The 18,770-nt window shown below is 31.3% G+C and overlaps 3 long non-coding RNA genes across 3 annotated transcripts; all 3 read left to right on the plus strand.

Moving 5' to 3' along the window:
* Window positions 1–8,428: 8,428 nt before the first annotated feature.
* On the plus strand, window positions 8,429–12,214 carry LOC145307453 (uncharacterized). The gene is made up of 3 exons (XR_013875475.1): window positions 8,429–8,475; window positions 10,537–10,606; window positions 12,140–12,214. It is a non-coding gene; the product is annotated as an uncharacterized LOC145307453 (long non-coding RNA).
* Window positions 12,215–12,998: 784 nt separating this feature from the next.
* Window positions 12,999–14,598, plus strand: LOC145307467 (uncharacterized). The gene is made up of 3 exons (XR_013875483.1): window positions 12,999–13,065; window positions 13,191–13,234; window positions 14,518–14,598. It is a non-coding gene; the product is annotated as an uncharacterized LOC145307467 (long non-coding RNA).
* Window positions 14,599–15,749: 1,151 nt separating this feature from the next.
* LOC145306921 (uncharacterized) lies at window positions 15,750–17,101 on the plus strand. Its single transcript, XR_013875256.1, has 4 exons — window positions 15,750–15,761; window positions 16,072–16,166; window positions 16,660–16,702; window positions 16,961–17,101. It is a non-coding gene; the product is annotated as an uncharacterized LOC145306921 (long non-coding RNA).
* The last annotated feature ends 1,669 nt before the right edge of the window (window positions 17,102–18,770 follow it).

Genomic DNA, 18,770 nt, shown 5'->3' on the forward strand with positions numbered 1-18,770 from the left:
CTGCTTTTTCAGTTCTGACTCTCTACAAGAGTTATTGTTCGTTTGTTCCTCCGTGGTTTCGGGAAGGTTCGAATCTCGGCCCGACACAGCGTCATAACTAAAGACGTTAAAAGTGGTTCCTACTGCTGCTATGTCAAGTAGGGAGAATGCTTTGGCCAAAAACCTTATTACCATGCACAGTTATGACTGCCATACAAAGGTCAAGCAATCGAAGGTTTAGTTGTCTAAAGTATTTTGTATTAAAATGGGGGGTGGTGTTTAACCCCTCGGTAAATTATTATCAATTCTAGAAAACCCAATGTAATCAGTTTAGCAATTACCGAGATCTTGAGGGACGGACAGACATACGGACATAAATTGTTCTTTTTTTTTGTATCATAGATAATTACTAAAAGACAATTGGTATAAATAATTAAAACTAATTTTGGTGAAATCAAAATCCTTTTTATTTCTGTTAAAACCTCCCCCCCCCCCCATTTTTTAATCATTTTAGTTGATACTCTAAAATTTAATTTGTCTGTCTGTAATTTGGGGGAAAATTAACTTCGTTGAAGATAGTCTCTCTCTTCTCTCTCTCTCTCTCTCTCTCTCTCTCTCTCTCTCTCTCTCTCTCTCTCTCTCTCTCTCTCTCTCTCTCTCTCTCTCTCTCTCTCTCTCTCTCTCTCTCTCTCTAACAGCGAAGCTTTTCTATAATAAGGGTCAGTAACGGTTAGCTATTTTCGTTAATTTAGACATGTTAAAATTATCCTATCGATTTCAAATGTTGCTTGATGATTTATGTTAGATACGATTAAGGAAGCGTAGCAACTCTATAATTGTTACCAGAAAATAATTTTTGAAATAATGATTACTAGGAAAACAATTGTAAAAGCGAGGCAACCCTAGAACAATAATCCAAAAATTGGAAATAGGCCCAATAAGAATCAGATGTAAGGGGGTTGAATCCAATATTCTTGATTTTGAAAGTGGGGAGAGAGGGGGATAAACCCCCTACGCCCCCTACTGCACGCCCCTTGTTGAATCAAGTATACAAACAACGAATATGAACACAAACACCCCACTTATAAGGGATTACGGGATAGAAAATGCACGATAAATTGATGTACATACCCAAGGTTATAAACAAAATTATCCCTTCTGTAGAGTAAAATTGGAAAGTTTTGAAAACAACCAATCAAAGTACCCGAAGTTTTGCGCCAACGAATAAAGATAAAGTGGTTTTAAAAACTTTGGTTACAAGTGTAATATATAATCCAATATCCCCTTCCTCCCTGATATAAAATGGTCAGTGCTGGTCATTAGAAAGCTCAGAATTTTTAATTGGTATACAATATTTTTTTTTTTGCATGGTCTTTAGTTTCATATTTTCTAGTTGTGAATAATATATAGGCTTAAAATAGTTTTGGTACAGCGGCTACTCTTTAATTATTCTACGTACTAGAAGCCTCTAGAGGCATTTAATTTGGGAGAGGGAAAAGTCACCTCTCTCCCAATTTCAATTTCGGTTTTAAAAAGAAAAAGTGAAAAAAATATTTTTTTTTTTTGGGGGGGGGGTGAGTTGTTTTTTTATTGGAAGGGTGGAGATGCCTCCACGAAAATAGTAACAAACCTTCCCTGGACCTATTCGCTGTAAAGATTCTCTGTAAAGGGGAACCATATATGTTCAGCGGTTAGCGAGATCCTTAATAATGAGGTATTTTGTCTGAAGCTTAAGATCTCTATAATTACTGAACCGATTGGGTTCTTTATTTTAGGTAGGCTTCATATAGGTCCTCTGATGTTTTTTTTTCTATTTTAATTTTAGATTTAAGTCTTGGGATGTTTTTAAGCTTTTTTTCTACCCCACTCTCTGAATCTCGAGGGGAAGTTGTTAGGGTATGTACATAAAGTACCATATGAACTTGCAATGCGCTAGCCTATAACCTAACCTAACCTAATTGTAAAAAAAATATCGTTCTCTGCCAGTGTCATAGTTTTGTCGGGGGTTATCAAATTTTCAAAATTGAAAAAAAATCCTAAGAGGATAATACCAAAATAGTTTTTAAAAATCTTCACAGGACCAATGCTAAGCTACATTGTAAAGGCGAACCATATCAGTTCAGAGGTTAGCAAGATCCTTTGGTACACACAAACAGATTCACAGTCATCCTGTTATATTTATATAAGTGTAAACAATAATTGACAAAATATTATTTTCAGAAAGAAAATATTGTTTTTATTTAAGAGATAAAATTTTTTTATCAAAAATCTGTTGTTGACACTTTTGATGAAAACATAGAAAAGGGAGAGGAGCTACAAGGTGTCAGCAACATGGAAGATAATGATAAAGAAGTCAGTCCTAATGAGGTAATTCTTAATTCTTGATTTTAAACTGTAGTTTAGCATGAATCAAATTTTTGCTGGGTAAAGTAGAATAGGCTGAGTCAAGTATTTTTTCCTATAGACTACATGGTTTTTCTATGAACCAAATTTTTATTAATTATATTTTTGATTATATGGTCAAAAACCCTTCAGACAACCAACACTTTGATTGCAAGACCTTTGTATGGAAGTTGTAAATGTGCATAGAGTTGCACCTGTTTTAGGCCAAAGCAATCCCCCTACCCAAACTATTTATGTTGTGCACCATCCATAGCACCATTTTTAACATCTTTAATTATGACATAATGTACCTATCCCCTTTCTGAAAACAAGCAATTGTTTTACATGTTACGCTACAATCATGGGTATGTTCATTTAAGTTAGATTTAATGAAGCTCATTCATATAAGGGAGATTGGTCAGTTCTTAGGATCTAAAGGGATAAGACAATGGCCAATAAATTAATGTTCATTCCCAATATTACACAAAATTATACCTCCTTTAGATTACAGTTAGTGGTTGAAACGTTTGGACACTCAACTAAATGAACGAAACAATCAAAATTTGATAAAAGTCCCCAAAGATGTTAAGACAACAAATAAAAAGCGTTATTATAAGACTTTGGGGACTAGTGGAATAAGTAGCCAAATGTTACCTCCCCTCCTGGTTACTTCTGTGTATTCTTCCTGAAAATCATTTTATAATTTTTAAGATTGAGTCAGAAACTGACAATGCAAGAGAACAAAAGCATCAAATAAAAATTGTAATCAATCATGTCAGTGAAACTGAAGAGCTTGAACATTCTTTTGATATTTGTGGTGAGGAGAATGATAATTTAAACATTGAGAAAACAGTAACAACTTCTGAGGACAATATAGGTGAAAACTCTAATAGTGATGTGACAATCAGCAGCCATGAAACTGTTGTTGATGTTGCTAACACAGATTTCAACTATTCTGATGTTAAAAGTAAAGAAAGTGATATGAACAATGAAGCATCACAAAAATGTGAATCTGATGTTGATATAAATATCAAGTGTTCTAATGAAATCTTAGAACATACAGTCACAAATTATATTACCACTAGTGCTGAATATCCAATTAATGAAGAAATTTCTAATGCTCAAACCTGTACTGTAACAAACGATAATGTTGATAACCGTAAAGATAACATTGATATAAATACAGATAATAATGATATCCCTAAGGACAATTTTGAAATCAATAAAGAAAATAATGATATCCACAAAGATAATATTGAAATGTGTAAAGATAACATAACCTTCCATCAAGATAATATTCCTGAGGACAATGATGATATCAATAAGGACAATATCAATATCCATAAAGATACGGTTGATATCTGTGAAGATAGCATTAATATAAATACAGAAAATATTGATATCCCTAAAGACAATGTTGAAAACAATAAAAATAATACTGATATCCATAAAGATAATGTTGATATACCTAAGGACAATGATGATATCAATAAAGATAAGATTGATATCCTTAAAGACAAGATTAATATCAATAAAGATAACATAGACATCCATGAAGATAATGTTGATATCTCTAAAAACAATGACAAGATCAATAAAGAAAATGTTGATATATCATCATCTACTGGTGTTAAAGAAAAAGATAACCTTAATACAATTGTGGATAATGAAATAATTGAAACTAAAAGTGACTTAAGTCAAGAAAAACATCTTAATGACATTAAAAATACAATTAATGATTCTATTTCAAATGTCAAAGATCATACAAAATCTGAAATAGATTTGAGGAAATCTAAATCAAATGAATGTCACGATGATAAAGAACAGTATGATTTTACAGGAAATTGATTGATAATAATTGATTTAACATATAACATAACAGGAGTGTATCACAGGGATATAACCCGGGGCGTTGGCTCACAATGTAGCGAATCTGCTTGTCGTCAGGAAGTTGATAGATTTGAATCTTGTTCTAACACCTGTCATAATTAAAAACGTTGGAAATGGTTCCTTCTACTGCTATGTCAGAAGCCTGACATAAATAGTTAGAGTAAGGGGAATGCCTTTGCCCTAAACAGGTTCAACTCATAACTATGCACAGTTGGGGCTTCTCAGACAAAGGTCATCCAATCAAAGGATTGGTTGTCTTATGGGTGTTGGTTACCCTAGGCGATAATAAAATCTGAACATCAAAAGCCATCATTAGGTGATCAGTAATTCCTTGCATAAAGAAAAAGTATAAAATTTTAATATCAATCAAAACTTAAATGATTTTAGATCCAGATATTAATGATTTTCCTGAACTACCAAAGCCAGAAAATGATCATGAATTTGTCAACAAGAATCTAGGAAAGTATTTATAAATTAAGTTATTGCTAAATACTAAATTGAGGCAGATTAAAGCTCTTTATATTGCCTATAACAAGGGGATAAATTTAAACTCTTTTAGTGAAAGTTTCCTGAATGACATCAAATTAAAATAGTCCATTATTTCAATATTAAATAATTAGGCATACTTCAGCCAAAGGTTTAAAATGCATCCCTTTTTTATAAACACTGTAAAGAGCTACAGGAAAATTGCTTTTTTATTTCCTTTGTAGAACCATGGATTACAAGGTATCTAACCGAACTAATCTTTCTAGACTTGACAAATCTAAAATTGACTTTGTGATATCTCAATAAATTGTAGTCCTATCCATAATTATATTGTCTTAGTTATTTTGATCTTTTCAATACCCTGATCTACTTTCTAAAAAATTAAAACTGTCAATAACAGTAGTTTAATCCCTCTTTACAGTGGAATACAGTATATAAGACAAATGACATTACAAAAATCATGTCAGTCAAAAAGAACGAGGAGTATGAAGATTTCATAAGAAATAAAGAATAAATTGAATTTATCCTTGTCCAATAAATTTAAAATTAAAAATATAAAAATTGCTTATCAAATAAAATCATATCTTATAGACAATTCTCAGTAGACACCTTTATTGTTAAATGATAATCATATTTTGATAAGTTTATCTCTTGAATAAAAAACAAAACAGAACCTTATCAAGCTTTTTATTTACAATTTATAAATTTTTTTGAACATTTGTAAAGCAATTTAATCAAAAATAAAAAAAAATACTGAACATAAAAACAGGATTTAACTCCAAGTCCTTGTCAATGTCTGATTACATACAGGAAACCTTTGTGCTCTAATTTATTTTCATGAATTGTTAAAATTAGTTTTAGTATTTAAGAATCTATTATGTTGATATTCAACAGTTATTGATCTAAAAAGTAATTTAGTTGATAAATTAAAGACAAAGTTGTTTGAACAGAAGGTTACAAGCAGTGAAGGAAGAACAAAATCAAAAACAGGTTTGGAGACACTTGCATCTATGTCCTAAAGTATCATAGCAAAACAATCTTAAAAATATTTTTGATTAAAAAACAAGTCTCTTTAATTATAAATTGTCATTTCAAAAACATATAAGTTATGAAGTAACAACTAACAGACAAGCTAATAAACAGATGAATAGAATAATTTACAAACACACTGACAGACAGACAGACAGACAAATAGACAATCAGACTTTCTGACAACTAAATAGTACCTTTTTTTATGAGTATGTGGATTAATAAAAACTGCAAACTGCTTCTACTAGATGTTCTAACTACATTGATTCCATTTTAGAAATGTCCTGTAAACCAGTAACAAGTGCACCTTTATCTAGTGGAGGAAGGTCATATACATCAGTGTCCTGTAAACCAGTAACCAGTGTAGGACTGTCCTGTACACCAGTTTCAAGTGTAGGACTGTCCTGTAAACCAGTTTCAAGTGTAGGACTGTCCTGTAAACCAGTTTCAATGACAGATTATGTAGAGATGGTAAGAACTAGTAGTTTTGAATTCATGCCTAGAAATTTAACCATTATGACCATATATGAGAAAATGCATTTGTCCTAAAATTATTAATTATAGTATCAAATGCAAAGCATATGAATGCAAAAAACTTTATCGTGTAGTTTTCAAAACATCAAAACCTGAAAACTTTACTGGTACAATATAAGAAGTAATAATATTTTTTCAAAACAGTTAGGCAGTCTTTTATTGGTGCCATATTATTTACTGATGACTTCTTTTTGAAAAGAATTTCTTGTGATTTATGCTTGCAATTATTTTTCTTAAATGATAACCTTAACAATCACAAATTAGACATTTTTAGATATATCTCAAAAACTGTTTTTATTTTTTCTTTGAATAATTCTTATTGCAAACCTGTAATTATCATATTCTACAAAAAATATTTAGAGGTTCACTACTCCGAGTTTCTCAATTTGTTAAATGAACTTTATGAAATAGTCCAAAATTTGAAATTTTCTAGGTAAGCTCAGCAGAAAGTTTAAAATTATTCAGCTGGAAAAACCAAATTGTTGGTAGCTCAGGAGTGTTAAGATATAATTATTTATAAAAATTTAACAATTTTAGGTTCTTTTTAACTTAGGATCTGGCAAACCTAAATAGCCTCACCCCCATTATTTATAAAAAAATCTAAAATGAGGGGGTTGGGGATTTTCCTATGACTATTCTCTGCAGGGGCCCTAAGCCTATAAATAATATAATCAAACCTTACACTAAAGTAATAAACAAAAAACTACCCCCTACAACTTTTTTCTATTTATCTTTAAGGGATAAGGTTTAGGTTTATGTTTTTTACTTGTCACTAAGGGAAAACACCGAATTATTTAGTCCTTCTGTCTCTTTGCCCCGTACATTTATTTATTTTAAATAGAAGACTAGTTTTCATCTTATTTTATACTACCGGTTATTCCTCTAAAAGCCTCAAGGGGCACTTGAAGCAGGTGGGAAAGTCAACCCATCAATTTCAATTTTAGTTTCAGAAAAAAAGCTAAAAATTTTTTTGGAGGGGTCATTAATATACCTCCATTTTGCCAAAAGAAATTGCCCCTAGTAAAGATCCAATTTAATAAAGAAACCTGATAATAATTATTTCTATAAACTCTCAGACATAACAGAAGCCACTGCCTTTAAAATGCCACCAGAATTTATAAATCAGGAAAGAATATTCATTATCTTTTTTTGAAGCAAAGCTATTCTATAATGCAAAATGTATGTCTGTCCATATGAGCTATTTCAGTTATACAGCTGAAATTTTTTATTAATATTTCAAAGTTTAAAATCAATAGTACAAGTGTAATACGCCTAAATTAACAATAAGAGCTAACCATGACAAACAGACAGACAAAAAGAATTATAAAGTAGCTTTGCTATTAAAAACATTTTCTTGGTAAAGAAAGCATCATCATACAACATGCAACATATCCAAAACAACCTGGATATTGTAAAGTTTGATTTTCTATTTTTTTAAATCAGAATTAATCTTAAAGTGTTTATGAAGAAATTAGTCATAAAGTGTTTATGAAGTAATAAAATTCTTAAGCACATTGGGGACATTGAAATGTATATTTCACTGGTACCCAAAGTTTTATAATCACATAATCTATTTTGTTTGCTCAATAAATTTGGATACTTTTATTGAATTTAGATTGGTTGGTTCTAAACTAGTAATATCTAAACTTTTCAATCAATTATTTAAATCTAAATAAGGAATAACTTTTTTGATCATCATGTGAGATTTTTATCAATTTATTGTCCATTGTCTCATCCCTTCAGATTCATGGTTTTCATATTTATTTTTGTCCTTTGCTATTTATGTTATCCTTGTTTTCTATTAATTTACATCTGTCATGTCAAAATTGTCATAAAATTTTTAAAGTTTACCTTATGATTCATTAAAAAATTAAATCAACTTTTGAAAAATCAACAATTTATTTAGCTATTTTAAGTTTTTATACATACTTATGGGATAAAATAATAGACAATACCTTATTTATATTGTAATGAATGGTTGAAATGTTTGGTCACTTTTAGTAAGAACCAACCAATCAAGTTTGTTTAGCAAGATATTTTGTGTATAAAACTTTGGGTACCAGCATGATAAAGTCCATTGTCCCCTCCCCCCTCCCAACTATTAGATAATGAAAATGAATCCAACTTTAGGAACCAAATGAGGAGGGGTATGAATTCCAACAATTTCAATATCAGGTAATTGTACTGAGCAGAAAATAGGTCAGCTGAATTCTAGTTTCCGATTGTGTACACATAGCACCCTCATCCTATCTCAATATTTACTACTAGCTAAAAAAGCTTCAAACTTAAAAAAAATCTAAAGAAGTTGTATCAACTTTTTTGCTTTTTATTTAAGATAGCTAGCCGGTCCTTTCAGTAAGTAGTAGATGTAAAATTTTTCATAGAATTCAGATATGCAATCGGTTTTTTTGTAGACCTCTTATTTTTTAAGTAATTTAAGTTTTTTAAAAAAATAATTAAGTCGGTTTTAAGGTACTAAAACGCAACAAAATAAAAGAAGAAAATGGCCAGTATGAACAAAAATAGTAAGATCTTTAATTTGACACCTTACTTTTAAAATTCTGTTGAGTAATTGTTGAAAAAATCTATTTTTTTAACCTCGGTTTAATAAAAACTTTAGACCTAAATATTTTCTCAAACAGACATAAAAAACATGGGTTCATATATACCTTTAGAATCAGAAAAATATTACGAATCTATTCTAAGCAAAATTGAAAAAGTTTTATAAAACTATAATAAAAAAATAAGTTTATTTTAAGAATCATAATTTTCGGCTTTAAAGGGTTAGCTTGAACCAAACCTGAACCAAACCTAAACAAAAGACAATGCAATGTAGCAGATATTTTTTAAACACAAGAAACAATAATGTATTTTTAACGGCATTGTTTTGAAGTTTATAAACAGACTGATGCATATTTGTTCATAATTTTTCATTCTTTACATGTTCTTTAATATCACTATATTTATTGTAGTATCTATTGTATATATTGTATGAACGTTCTCCTTTTTTTCTGGCAATTCTATAGGTTAATTTTATAGATTAAGCTTCCCGATTCGTCAATTTTTGCGATTTGTGATTGGCTAGTTTAGTAGTTACAATTCTTAAAATAACTTTTTTATTTTTTCTATTTTTTATTACAATTTTTTTAAACTTTTTCAATTTTGCTTACAATGGATTCATATTATTTTTCTCATTCTAATGGTATATATGAACCCATATTTTTTATGTCTGTATGAGAAAATATTTAGGTTTAATGTTTTGATTAAACTGAGGTTAAAAAAATAGATTTTTTCAACAATTACTCAACAGAATTTTAAAAGTAAGGTGTCAAATTAAAGATCTTACTATTTTTGTTTATACTGGCTATTTTCTTCTTTTATTTTGTTGCGTTTTAGTACCTTAAAACCGACTTAATTATTTTTTTAAAAAACTTAAATTACTTAAAAAATAAGAGGTCTACAAAAAAACCGATTGCATATCTGAATTCTATGAAAAATTTTACATCTACTACTTACTGAAAGGACCGGCTAGCTATCTTAAATAAAAAGCAAAAAAGTTGATACAACTTCTTTGAAAGATTAAAATTTTAAATATATAATGTATAAATCGTTTATACATTATATCGCTTTTCCCTGACTGGAGTAGCTGAAAAAAGCTTTTGCATTAGTTTGGTTATCTGTTGTACTACTTCGGAAATTAGGCAAGAAATGAGTAATCAATTTTCAGTTGATCAGAAAATATTCTTATTGAATAATGGATATAAAATATATGGATAATGTGACAGGGGAATTTTTGTTGTCGATTTAGGTTGCTAATATAGTCTTTAGATATTAGTAAATACATTCTTTCATTTCAGGGATATAAAGTTATAAGGCGATGGCATATAAATTGATGTACATCCCAAATGATAATACACAAAATTACCCCTTCTGCCTTTCAAAAGATTGTTAAATACTACTCATGGTTTTTCAACAAAAAAAACTGTAATTCCTATATTCTACACCAAGAAAATAACAATTTTTGGGTTTAGTCCTTTTCATGTCAATGCCGCTTAAGGGGCATTTCATCGTATTTTTACAGTAGCTTTTGATAGATTATTTAAGTTTAGGCAATTGGCCCCGAAGGATAAGAGCCCCCCGTAGGGGCTAGAAATAGGAAATAGCTACCATGAAAATACAATGAAATGCCCCTTAAGAGATGTAGTCACGAAAGGAACTATACCCCAATTTTTTAAGGAGAGATACAGAGTGGATAGACAGAGGCTGGAACAAATAATAATGAATCCAAAAGTTTTTCTAGGATCAGGTAAGGTCATAGTCCTTTAACCTTAATCCAGGGGGGGGGGTGGTAGGTGGAGGGGCTGGGGCATAAACTTTTAACGATTCCAGGAGTCCCAAACATTGGAGTGGACAAAGGTCGAAGTGTAATTATTAAGTATTTCTATACAGAGTAGATTAGGTTAAGATATGAATGTACAAATAAGCCCCCCACAGGGGTTAGGCAATGAGGCATTTAAAAAACCTATAAGATGGTCTAAAATAGGTTAGGTTAAGTGTCCACTCTGACGTTTGGGACTCTTGCGTTTGTCCTAGGACCCCATTAACCATTAACAGTCGAGCGACCTTTCCGGACCTTAATCAGTCAGGGGGGATCTTGGACAAAGTAGCTTCGGACAAAGTAGCTTCAGGACAAAGTAGCTTCAGGACAAAGTAGCTTCCGGGCAAAGTAGCTTCCTAAGGAAAGTAGCCTCCACTGTTAATAAAGGTCATGGCCGCAGCGCTCGGCCCCCTGGCCTGCCTAGCCGCGGGCGCTCGGCCCCCTAGCCTATAACCTAACCTAAACCTAACCAAAAAATTGTAAAAACATTATTAAAACTTGTAAAAACAAAATTAAAAATTGTAAAAATCTATCAACCACTTTTTGCAAAATCCACGAAATTCTAAACCACCTATGTATTATCAGTTGATGATATTTTTCTTGAATACATGCTCTGAGGCTAACATAGGTTAGGTTAGGTTAGGTTAGGTTATAGGCTAGGGAGCCGAGCGCCCGCGGCTAGGCAGGCCAGGGGGCCGAGCGCTGCGGCCATATTGGAGACTATTTTTATTAGGAAGCTACTTTTCTTAAGTAAATGTCCTGAAGCTACTTTGTCCTGAAGCTACTTTGTCCGAAGCTACTTTGTCCGAAGCTACTTTGTCCAAGATCCGTCAGGGAGGGGGGGCATAAAATGATTTGTTTAAAAAAATAGTTTTGTTTTATACCTTGATGACCCTGCCAGGTTCGCTGGCATCCGATGCTCGCCAGGATGGAGATTTTCAAAAAATTCCAACTCTCAGTTATGTGTCATACCCATGTTAAAATAGACATTCAGTTGTGGAAAATTAGAGGGGGGGGGGGTTACTTTTTAGTTATTTCATTAAAACATGCAGCAGTTATAAAATTGTAAAATATGTAACATTTTTATTATACTTTTTTGCATTCTTAAGTGACGATTTGTTTTTTAATTCCTTATAATCAAGTAACAGGATCTGTGTGTGTCTGTACTAAAGGATCTTGCTAACCTATTCTCAACAATGTTGCTCATCATAGGTCCTGGGAAGATTTATGATTGTTTTAGAGGAGGGTACCTTCAAGTAATACCCTAAACTCTCGCCCCCCCCCCCCCGGAAAAAATAATTTTGTTTTCTACAATTGAAAGTAATGGGTCGACTTGCCCATTCCCCTTATAGCATTATTCTAGGGGCTGGATTAAAGAAAGAAATAAGGCTAACTGAACAGATTACATTATATCTCATTCATGTTAAGGTAATAATAAAATCTATGATTACACTTGTTCAGATACAATTGAGGAATTTTTCATCAAAATTGAAGAAAAAACTGGAGCAAAAGTTATTTGGCCGACAAAACTAAAAGGAAATCAAATATATATTAGTTATTTCTTGCATCGTATTGTATACAGCTTTCTTAAGCCCGGAATTATCGAAGGCACAATTAAAAAACTGGTATTAATCTTACTATTGTACATTTCTATATTTGTAGAAAACTGGATATTTAACGATGCTAGACATAATTTTAAGTATGGCTGAGAACTGGTTGTAATCAAATGGATATTAATTGGTTTCAAAGCGATACTGGAATAGTTATTTCTCGCATCGTATTATAAACAGCATTCCACGGATATAGAATGTACAAATATAAGATTAAATCAGTTTTTTTTAACCAAGAGATATTGAAGGGATGGGCAAAATAAACTGGTTTTAATCTTATGATTGTACATTTTTATTTTTTAGAAAACTGGATATTTAACGATGCTAGACATTACTTTAAGTACGACTAAGAACCGATTCTAATCTACCAGATATTAATCGGTTTCAAAGCCATACTGGAAATAATATTATTTTGCTAGGCTTTAACGTTTAACGTAAAAAAAACATAATGCTAAAAATAAATAATGATAGGTTTTTTTTTAATTGGGTATATATGTATGTAATATTTGAGGAGGTAATTAACATATAATATTTAACTGATTTTTAGTATTTATACAGATGGTATTATACCTTGGATGTCCTTATAATGCAATAATACATGTAATATAGATTACGTGGCCTTTGTCTTGAAGTTCTAACCATGAATTCCCCATTTATAAATATTTATTTTAGTTTTTAATATTTTTTTTTGAAATTTGATGTTTGATACTAGTTGGGGCTAAGACTAAAAGGGATCCATTCATAAGAATTGGAGGAGAACAATATTCTGTTATCAAGGTACAGACACATTTTACAATAGATAGATAAATAGATTTATAAATTGAACATGTTATTAAATATTTAATTTTAAACAACACAACCTAGTGAATATTTTGATAACTATTTTGCTCTCTTTGTTTCAGGCAAGAGAAATGATATCTCAGGTTTTACAGATCAAAGGCAACAGGTAAAATCATGTAATATTAATTATTATTAGCACTTTTTGATTGATTGTATAATTAATTTTTTCCGTCTGTTAGTCTGTAATGCTACAGATTAGATACATTTATTTACAATATTTTAACCGGATATCCGGTTAGGCCGGATATCTGGTCATTTTCGATATCCAACCGGATACAAGATATTGAAACTATCCGGACACTGGATATCTCAATGATTTCTTATGCTGGATATCCGGTTATCCGGCCGGATATCCGGTAATTTGCCGAATATCTGGCCATTTTCAATATTCGACCGGATACAAGATATTGAAATTATCCGGACACTGGATATCTGGCTGATTTCTTATGCTGGATATCCGGTAATTTGCCGGATATCTGGCCATTTTCAATATTCAACCGGATACAAGATATCGAAACTATCCGGACACTGGATATCTGGCTGATTTCTAATGCCAGATGTCCGGTAATTTGCCGGATATCGAACATTGGCCAGACACCCTAATATTCAGTGTACATATTAATTCATCAGATGGATGACAACATCCATAAGTAGCAAAGCACAAAAATAATTGATGGAAATACAGATTTAAGGTGAAGAAAAAAATCCCAGAACCTTTAAATTGTTTTTTTGGGTAAGTATTTTTTATTTTTGTACCATTTCTGAGACAAAGCCCAAATTGTGTTAAAATTGTGTCAAAAATAATCCACGTGACGTAATAAAATGAGGGAGATGAGAAGAGAAGTGGGAAAGAAATTCCCCTAAAAAAGAGATGGATAATTCCTCATTTCTATTACGTCACATGGATCATTTTTGACACAATTTTTACACAATTTGGGCTTTGTCCATGTCTGACAGACCAACAGACCAAGTAAATTACATAATTACTGCTTATCTGTAAAGTAACAAAAATACCAGCTGTCTATCTTGAAAAACAGCTGAGAAAATAACATTTTCACCATATAGTTTCAGATGAATTAAAGAATGGACAGACAGACAAAGTACAATAGTAGCTTCTTAACTAAAACATGTCTACTCTGTTCAGGGAGGGAGGGGGCATTGGATATAAAATTATTTTGGTACCCAAAATTTTGAAACCACATTTTCTTCTTAGTTTGCTCAAAAACTTTGGGTTCTTTTATTAAATTTTGGGTTGGTTGGCTCTAGAAGTGTTCAAACTTTTCAAGCAATAAGTTAAATCCAGGAGTGATTTTCTTTATCATCATTGGAAATAATCATAAATTTTTTGTCCATTGTTTTATCCTTTAAGATCCCTGATTTTTTGTTTAGTCGTATAATATTGAAGATAGAGATCAGTTACATGGATCATTCTCATATTATTGGTAAAGGTGGCAGCACTATCAGGAACATACAATAATTACCTATTCAATCCTTATAATGAAGTAACAGGATGTTTGTCTGTTTGTCATTCTGTAACTCTGTCTGTCTGTTTGTACCAAAGGATCTTGCTAACCACTGAACCGACTTGGTACAGGATAGCATCTCATAGGTCATTGGAAGTTTAAAACTATTTTAGGGGAGGGTACCAACACCCTCCAAAGAAAATTCCCCCACCCTCCCAAAAAAATTAATATTTTTTAACTAAAATTAAAAGTGGGGGGGGGGGGTTATTTTTCCCTCCTCCGCAAAGCCCCTAGAGGTCACAAAACTGACAATAGTTGATAAATATTCTATACATAGAAACATACTCTGTACCCTTTTTGATATCCAAACTCAAACCCGACACCTTTTTGACAACAAGCAGGCACGCAACCTGTAACACACAATGTAGGTTTATATACTACCATTGAATTTAGTTGTCCTAGTTTGAGCTAAGATTGTATGTTGATATTGCCCAGGAAAATCAAGGAAGATACAAACTGTCACATTCATTTTCCAGATGGCAATATTCGTAAAAGCCCGGATGAGAAATCGAACCAGGAAACTTTTTATAATTTTTAAAAAAATTAAATTTTTACCACTGATTGACTTCTTTTTAGTGCTTACTTGTAATAAATATGGTACCAAGGACCTATAAATTTATAAAACATAGGTCTCAAAAAGTTTGTTTATGTCTGCAAGTAATCTTTCTTTATTCAGGCTTATCTCAGCAATTTTAATTTGATTTTATTATTATTTTGACAAAATTTAAATTGATGTCTGGTTGCTAAAGTAGTAAGATGTATGTGGTTCTTTAAAATTTTGTGCTTATTTTGTATGTTTTGGCCATTTTTCATCAGATTTTATCAATAATTTAATGATTAACATAATTTAAAACTCTGAACAAATTTTGTTTAGATATATCCCAAATCTACTAAGATATATACAGGATGATCAATATGGACATACTTGTTTAGACTTAGTTGTAAAGATTCTTTGGTTATAACATTATTCCTAAATATCCTAGGACTCACTATTAAAAAGGATCAAGGTAACAGGAGAAGCACCTATATCATGTTATTAAATGAAAAATTCATTATGCCTTGATAAAAAATGCTAACTTTCTTTTGATAATTATTAAAATGCTACCAAATGTTACAGGAAACATTACACTAAATATGAATTTGATAGGATAACTCGAACATGCTTGAATTAAGAATATTCATTTCTCGCATTGTATTATAAACAGCTTTCCGCAGATATAAAATGTACAATTATTAGATTAAAACCAGTTTTTTTAGCCCTGAGATGCCATAGGCATCTTATGATTGTACATATTTATATATATATTTCATAGAAAACTGATTATAATATGATGATAGACATAATTTTTATGTATGGATGAGAACCGGTTCTAATACACTGGATTTGAATGAATAAGAGAATAAAAAGTTATTTGTTCAGGTTTCTATCTCAGGTGATGAGTTGGATGTTGAGAAGGCAAGAAATATTCTCAGAAACTTGTCACCCATTACACTACAATTCCACCTTCCTCATGGGTAATAAAGCTATGATTCCACATTATTAAATGTCAATAAAATTTTGATTGTCATATAGAATTTTAATGAAAATATCTAATTATATGATGCAAATTATACTTCATACATCCAAAACTACTACTTTTTCTATGGGCATCCAGAGTATTTTTACCCAAGCTATACCTTTCCATACAGTTAAATGTGCTATAATGTCAATTAATGTTTGAGGGAGTTTATTTCTTGACGGGTTTATGTGAGTACATAATAATTACTGAGGGTGTGGACAATGGACTGTTAATAATACTAGTCCCCAAGTTTTATAATAATGTTTTTTATTCATGGCTCAACAACTTTAAAGACTTTTCAATTTTGATTCATTTAGTTGAGTGTCCAAATGTTTCTACCACTAATTGTAATCTACAGAAGGGGTAATTTTGTGTATCATCATTGGGATTTATTGGCCAATCCCTTTCGATTCCTATTAAAAAACCATATAATTTCTTAAATGTTTCAGTAACAATTTGAAGAAGATTCATGTTGGTTCTATAATGAGTAAGGTATGTTTATATCAACCCACAAATATGGCTTAACACGTTGTCAGGAGGTAAAGAGTTTGAATCTTTGCCCAATGGAGCTTCATAACTAAAGATTTAAGCATGGTTCCTTCTGCTGCTATAGCAGAAGCGCATGATTAATAGACAATTTTGGGCCTCTCCATTTGCCCCCAAATATTATTTTAGATTTATTTCCCTTGTTGGTTATACCTTATTCTTGATATGATTCTATTATCATGGGCCTTGCAAATGTAATTTTAGGTAGTTCAGCAGTTTGGAGTTGATGTGCAGCAAGATTCCAGAGATTTTCATATCTCTGTCAAAGGAAAGGGCAAAATTAAATTTTTAATTTTCATCAAGAAAAGACAATGGAATCTAAATGCAAATGCTATTAAAGTTTGATAATTTTAAAAAATAATTTTGAATCTTTAATTCTTTGTATAAAAATACCAAGAAGTGAATAGGTTTGATCAGTTTCCCATTTACATTGTTTTCTTTGTTGAAATACATTTGAATAAAAAAATCTTCCAAAAATCACTGAAAATTAAATATACTGAAATTTTTCATAGGTTTGATCAGAGGAGTAAATATATTAAATAAGAGTGGTATCTTCCACTTTTCTCAAATTATATAAAAAAGCTTTAATTTAAAACAAAAGCATGTAAAAAAAGTCTTTTAAAAAAATTTGCCCATAGGCTCTGAAAAGCAAACATCCAAGCTAAAAGATGCATCAAGTCTTATTATGAAAGGCAGGAAAATTTGTCAGTAGAGAATATTTACACATACAGGACAAGTTCAATCAAAAGCAGCAAAGCAATAACATGTGCATAGCATTTCCCATAGTATAGCAATATATATAACAATGGTAAAAGAACAAAAATCATTTCAAGATAATTTTTAAAATATAATCTTAAAAGCTATTATTGGTTGAGATATTTATAAAAGCATTAAATATTAATAAACTTTTAGATTTGGACTTTATTTTTGCTCATATTCATTTCAAACTGATCTTGTGGATTAGAACTGGTTCTCATTCATACAAAAAACCATGTCTAGCATTGTATTATATCCAGTTTTCTACAAATATAAAAATGTATTATCATATGATTAAAACCAGTCTTTTTAGCCCGTGCCTCAGCATCTTGGGGCTAAAAAGACTGGTTTTAATCATATAATTGTACATTTTATATCCACAGAAAGCTGTTTATAATACATTGCAAGAAATAACTATTCTCGTATTCATTCGAATCCGGTGGATAGGAACTGGTTCTCATCCATACAAAAAAATGTCTAGCATCGTATTATATCCAGCATTCTGCGAATATAAAAATGTACAATCATAAGATTAAAACCAGTTTTTAAGCCTGTGCCTTTGGCACCTCGGGGTGCAAGAAATAACTATTCTCATGCAAATGACAAATAAAAAGAGTTGAGTGTATCTACAATTGTTCTTCAACTAAACATTGCTCAGAAGTACCATGCCTCAGGATTGCTGACTTTATAACTTTTTGTTCCTTTTACACTCACCTATATCTTTACCACTGACCCCCTACCACTCTTTTCTTTTTTTTATTTTATTCTTGATATTGAAGCAGGCCCCCTGTATTTTTCAAATTTATTCGGGTAATGTAATTGTCTTTTCTCGTTATGCATTACCACGGTAAATGATCTTAACCCTGCGGGGTGTATACGTGTGGTGCCCTAACCCTAGGGGCTACCCATTCCCCTATATAACAAAACCTAACCTGATCTAAAGTAATAAGAAAAAATATCACCCATTTCTCCTTATTTTCAATTTATTTCAAATGTAAGTGGGAGAGAGTTGTACTTTGTATAAGGTGCCACAAGTGCACAAGAGTGCCAGAACAAGCATGTTTAGTCATAAAGTACTTTTTTGAAGCTATAACTGGCAGTATTCTGTGAGTTATTAGGTATAATTAATCAATCAATTAAAGAAAATAAAGTCAGCCTTTTCTTCAGTGTTTGGTCCTCAAAATTGTAACCTCAAGTATATAGCACAAAAAACAGGTATACTTATGCTTATAAATTTTAAACAGATAGATATGGGACT

The sequence above is a fragment of the Acartia tonsa genome, chromosome 15, assembly GCF_053477335.1.
Source record: "Acartia tonsa isolate MP-2025a chromosome 15, ASM5347733v1, whole genome shotgun sequence".
NCBI classification, from domain to species: domain Eukaryota; kingdom Metazoa; phylum Arthropoda; class Copepoda; order Calanoida; family Acartiidae; genus Acartia; species Acartia tonsa.